General features: G+C 46.6%; 1 long non-coding RNA gene across 1 annotated transcript; it reads right to left on the reverse strand.

Moving 5' to 3' along the window:
- Positions 1 to 2,223: 2,223 nt before the first annotated feature.
- On the reverse strand, positions 2,224 to 3,057 carry LOC119363508. Its single transcript, XR_005174017.1, has 2 exons — positions 2,717 to 3,057; positions 2,224 to 2,558 (listed from the first exon to the last, which is right to left on the reverse strand). It is a non-coding gene; the product is annotated as an uncharacterized LOC119363508 (long non-coding RNA).
- Positions 3,058 to 6,407: the final 3,350 nt, after the last annotated feature.

Below are 6,407 nucleotides of genomic sequence, written 5' to 3' on the forward strand. Positions count from 1 at the left end.
AACATAGCTATAGGTGGTTAAATCAAATCACACAAAACAAGGGAGCACCTTGCTCTGATACGAATTGAAAGTGCTAGTTATCGACTAGAGGGGGGTGAATAGGTGATTTTTATGAAAGACTTTGAAACAAGCAATGTCTTTAAAGACAGACAACCAAACAACACCTACACAGTGTGCAGCGGAAGATAAGCTACACTAGACATGCCATGGTTAAGGAAACAGTACAAATAAAAGCACGAAGACAAATAGCTGCTAGGTAGAACAGATCGGAATAGGAAGACAGTATGGAGCCAAACAAGCAGACAGAGTGAAAGTCTTCACACAATGAAGTCAAACAGAGCAGGCAAGCAATGACTTCACGAGACAGGACGTAAGTAAAGGAGGAAGGAGATAGAACCAGTTGCTTGGTAAAGACAAGGATTTGGTAGACCAGTTCCAGTTGTTGTGACAACTGTACATTTGGTTAGGGAGGCTGAGATTGAACTCAGAAGACCACGTCTTCATCTTATCCCCCTTGAGCTAAGGTTACATAGTCCTTGCCCAATCACGCTGGTAAGTCTTCAAGGTAGACTTCCAAACCTTCACAGACTTTGTTCATCGGCGATCCACAATGACTCTTGGATCCTCAGAACATGATGCCTAACCGATTGGAAGATCACAGTCTTCAAGTGTAATAGGTCTTCAGATCATGCGGACAGAAAGACTTCAGTGATGTCAACACTCTTTGGGCTTTGGGTGTTTGGGGTTTTGTCCTTGCAAGGATTCTCTCTCAAAGGCTTTGGAGATGGGTTGCTCTCAGACGACAAAAGTCGTGCACTAACTCTGAGCAACCACCAATCTATGGTGTAGGGGGTGGGCTATTTATAGCCTGGAGGCAACCCGACATGGTATGTCCCAAATGACCTTGGGTCACTAAGGAACCAACACGTGTCCAATGGTCAGGTTTCAAACACACGTAGTAGCTAGACTTGGGCTACAAGTAAAGCCCACTTATCCAACTCAGGATAAGATTTTCTCTCATTTATCTTCGCTCGAAGACACAAGATTTGGGTTAAGCAGCACGTCATCTTTTTGACTTTGTTCACTTGGACCCTACTTGATGGTTCAATGGTTCCTATGACTCAAGAAAGAAGAAAATGAAACTACGAAAGAAACTACATCGTTGCACTCCATTCTCTTCAAGTGAATGTCTTCACACATCATTATCTTCGACGTGTATGTATTCACAAACCACAATTGTCTTCAATGTCTTCATACATTTTTAGGGGTCATCTCCGATAGGTAAACAATCAATGATGGACTTCTACCTGTGTTGTCCTGTGAATCTCACAAACACATTAGTCCCTCAACCACGTTTGTCGTCAATACTCCAAAACCAACTAGGGTGGCACTAGACGCACTTACGTGGTAATTGCTTATTTAAACCATGTTTGTTTATGCAGCAGTGGAGATCATTGACAAAGGTTGGCGACCATGATTCTTTCGACCTCCTGTGTGTTAAATTCGGGCTTCGGCTTCTTCTATCTCGTAGCTGCACCCAAATGGCTAGTCGTCTTGGGAGCCTCCTTCGGTTCTAGGTGGTGGCCTGTGTGTTCCTTACTTACGTTACATTCGGCTTGCGCGCCGCTTGTCTCTGGCCTATGCGCCATGTACCTTCGTACTTTGTTTGTGGTTGTGGCCAACTCTTTCCTGCTATTTGGTTAAGTTATACTATGCCCGGTGGCTTTATTTATAAAGTCGGGCTTATGCCTTTCCCCTAAAAAGAGTAACCACCACTACAGTCGAGCTAAATGACTGTAAACAAAGCGCATTATGGGAGACAACACATGAAAATAAGGTAGAGGGAGTAAGTTGCTTTGTTTTTCTTTATTTCAATAAAGTGGTCGGAGATATGGTTAAGAGTAAGAGAGGAAAATGATCGCTACCGACACCGTATGTATTAGAACTACCATTGTGCTATGTCTCTATTGAAAACTCTAGAAATTTGTTTTTTCGATATGTTGACACTAACCTCTCTGGTCAACGAAGATTGAAGAAATGTACAAATCAAAGCTTTCTGGAACATACCGTGGCTAGAGTCTAACTTGTCTCCACGAGGGAGCGCCACGCGGCAACACATCGCACCCTGAGTAAATTGCTCGAAACCACCACATTTGTGACTAGGATAACATGTTGCCACCGTTTTTTCCAAAAACCATAGATCACCACCACTTTTACGACAAGTGAGTCACAAATCCCACTGATTCAAATATTAATCACGCTTAACAATAAAACTAGCAGGTTGGTTCCACCCATTGGGCTGAGTTGGCAAAAAAGAAAGCCACACATACAGGGTGACTAGTCTATCTCTCTCGCATTGTATCGAGCACCTCGTGTGCACGCACCAAGCCGCCCTTCGCCAACAATGCAGAAGGGGAATGAGACCGCCGGGAGAAGATTGGAGTAGAACTGCAGTGCCGCGTGAACCATGGGGTCACGCACGTCAACGCCGATGCTCGGATGCACACGTTGCACGGCCATGGCAGCGTGCCGATGCCAGCCTCAAGCTGCGGCCGACCCTGGATGACAGGCCAGTGAATTTGGGTCAGTTGGCCGTATACAAACATTTTCATTCCAAAAATGAATCGACTTGCTTGCTTCCAAGAACTTTTTTTGAAATAATTTTGCTGTGACCGAAAGAGTCGGCCAGCAAGCTTGTGGTCACCTCGGCGCTCACCTTTCCAAGTTGTTCAGCTGCCACAAGCATTCAACCGAGCACTCTGCGTGTGCCCACCAGCTCCATCTGCACCAAGTCGAGTATACACTGAGCCACTGCTTGCGATTTCTGAATCTACTTAATTGCGTTGCTTCCCTTGCCCGGTGGGGATGTGCAACCCTCGGCGGCTCCGCGCAGAAGTGGGGAAGGGCGCCTCTAGGTGGCAGCGTGAGGAGAGGAGGGGTACCGGCGGCACCCATGGAGGGTCGTGACCAGACGCCAGGCAGCCCACCGGGGGGAGAAGTTGCGCCGGAGGGGGCGGCGATGGAGGAGAGTCGGCCTGATAGGTGGGCCAGCCCTGTTAGTTTCTTGTTCAGTTGCTGCGCAGTTTCGAACCAACGCTATTTGTGACTCGCTTGCCACAGAAGTGGTGGTGATTTGTGATTTTTTGACAAAAAAAGCGATGGTAACATGTTACCCTAGCCACAAATGTGATGGGATTGAGCAATTTACTCTCACGCCCCTTGTCAGGACCTCGATCCTAAGTCACACTGATCTAGCATGTAACATATCATATCACTTTGCGGCCTCACATACGGTATTCCCACGGCTGCCACTTTACCTGGGCCGGACCATTTGCGCCTTTTGGCTCACGTATATGATAGTCTCGCTAGCATCCATATGACAGAGAACCCGAGCCGACATGATTAGTCGTAAACCCAAGGTGGCACAAACTTATAGGGACATGCATACATGACCCGGCAATGCACGTGTCGGCCAGCAGCGAGTGTAACCGGGCTGTAGCAAGCTATCAGGACTCTGGTAAACACTACGTGATATTTCCCTGAATGGACAGACACAGGAGCAAAGATGGACACATGCTGGTCAATCCATGTGTTCCGGAAGGAAGCACTAGGAGGCATTTCCCCATAAAAGAGGCTACCATGAATAAACAACTAGGTGTCGGATCCCACACATACCAAAGAATTTCAATAGCATACACACAATATGCTCGATATGTGTAAATACAACATGGCATCACAACATAACTCCATGACTCAAGTATTTATTTGAAAGGCTCCGAAGATCCATACATAACATGATATTACAAACATGGGTCACGTCACCCAACATACACAACATAGAAGCAACAGAAGCATAACATGTCTGAGTACAAACAACTACAAATGAAAAAGGCTAAGAAGCATGCCTATCTACAAGACCCTCCCAAGGGTACAAGATTGTAACTGAGGTACCAAGCTAATTGTCGAAGTCCATGCGGGACTACCTAGTGAGACCGAAGTCTCCTCTGCAAAATATAAATTAAGCAAACATGAGTACAAATGTACCCAGCAGGACTTACATCAGAACTAGCTACATATGCATCAGTATCAACAAGGGGGTTGTTGGGGTTAAATGCAGCAAGCCAGCTTTGACTGTGGCTATCCTGAACTACGACTGGAAGTAATTCCTTTGAGGTGGTGCACACGAGTCCACATATTCACCATATCAATACACCACTATGGATCAGCTCCCGTCTCCCTACGAGAAGGCCATCCATAGCACTCATGCTTATCTTACGCATTTCAGAGTATCCACTTCAAGTTATCTATGAACCATATAAGCGCTCCAAGTAGTCCATATCCGCGGACGCGGCTATTTGAATAGATCATATTACCCTGCAGGGGTGTACTTCTTCACACGCTCTCACCACTTATCGCCGTTTACACGACATGTACTCAGCAACCTTCAAGCGGAAACCCAGTAAGGGTGTTGGCCACGACCTGACTAACCACTCAAGTCTCTAATCTAGGTTTAGTGCCTCTTCGAGTTCCATCTGCAAGGAAGTCCATCCAAGGTTTCCACTACGGCCCCAAACGATGTGATCATGGTTCCCAAACCCACTATACGGGTGCCACCTGGTACACCGCGCCACTATGCCTAGTATTTCCCAAGCCCACCTGTCCAGGTGCCACTTGGTGGACTACTAACACAACCTACAAACACCAGAAACTAGTTGCAACTCCTGTACAGATATCGGGGTGATTAATAAGCCGGGAAGGGCCGATTTATTGGAACCCAATGTGTGGTAGTAACTGTCTTGGATCACAAACATGGAACTCACTTCTCGAGGATGGTTTCAATGAGACAAACCACCATGTACTCCTACATGACCTCTCATCGCTACCTTTACCAAATCGTGTCCACACACTTAGCTCTCCAGAGTAGGACATGTTCACCACCATCCCAATCCATCCCATATGAATCAGACCTGACACAACTCTAAGCATAGCACGCATACCAAGCAAGCATGAATGAGTAGGCACATCATGGCTCAAACAACTCCTACTCATTCTAGTGGGTTTCAACTATTTAAAGTGCCAAACAAAAGTCATGCAAAGGAATGGGGTTCAACTACCGCAACATGTAACAGTTGAATCGTTGTTGTACTAATGTAGTAAAAGAGAGCAAGAGTGACAGAGTGGGATTATATCGGAATGCTCAATGGGGGTTTGCTTGCCTGGCACTTCTGAAGATAGTATAGCTCTTCATCAGTATCATCGATCACATCGCCGGAACAACGTTTACTAAGAGGGAACAAACAACAGCAAACAAGAGGGAACACAATGAATGCAATGCAACAATACGATGCACGATCATGACATGGCAATATGCTATTGATTGAGCTAATGCAACTAGCAACCAGATTAAATGAAGTTGGTTTGAACCAAAGATTCAAATACAAACACCATATGTGATTATTCAAATGACATTTAATCGATTGACCTGATCAGCAGGTTTAACTTGCTTTAACATGCATGAAAACAGTACCATTCGATAGATCCGATTTTTCTGACAATTCTTCATATATAAATTATTCCATTGGAGTTATAGATTATTTTCTATGAATTTTTAGAAGTTTAGAACATTTTCTAAAATAATAAATCATTTCTGATTTATTTAAAACTCTAGAAAACATTTACTGCGTCAGCAGTAGGTCAGCCGGACGTTAGCAAGTCAACTCGGTCAACTGGGTAAAACCTAACCAGTGGGGCCCACTGATCAGTGACCCAGTGTCATTAGTGGCATGGACAGGTGGGTCCAGTCAACGACCATGTCAACACGGTCAACTCTGAGGTGTGGGTCCTGCTGGGTTATAACTAATCTAAGCAGAAATAAAGCTAAGGTTAATTAGGGTGTGGGGCCCATGTGTCAGTTGGCCAGGGGGTTAGTTAGTGGGGTGATTAGCACCTAACAGTGGTTGTCACCGGTTGCTAATCACTGGCGAGCACACAGACGAGGTGGAGTCCCCCTTCCGGCCAGCTCTGGTGATGGATGGATGCGTGGCTGGGCTCTACGGGAAGCTGGCATCGCAACGCGTCTGACGGTGGTCACGAGGAGGCCCGAGGTGGACAGTAGCGATGATGGCGACATCAACAGCGGCGCCAGAGCTCGGGCGGTTGTGGGGTTGGTGTTGTGGCATGCAAACAGTCGATCCAAAGCGCGTGCGTTGCTCTACAACATGCGGCGAGCACATCGGGCGCACACCCGGGACTAAAAGATCAACGGAGCCACGCCGACACTGAGCTCAGGCGCCGGCGCGTTTCGGTCTCCGATGAATAGATGGCTACGGCAAGCAATTGAGGCAGAGGAGAGAGGGTTTTGGTCCGTGAGCTCACAGCGAGTCCAACGTGCGCGAGGGAGAGGTCGG

Source organism: Triticum dicoccoides, chromosome 2B (genome assembly GCF_002162155.2).
Source record: "Triticum dicoccoides isolate Atlit2015 ecotype Zavitan chromosome 2B, WEW_v2.0, whole genome shotgun sequence".
Lineage (NCBI taxonomy): Eukaryota > Viridiplantae > Streptophyta > Magnoliopsida > Poales > Poaceae > Triticum > Triticum dicoccoides.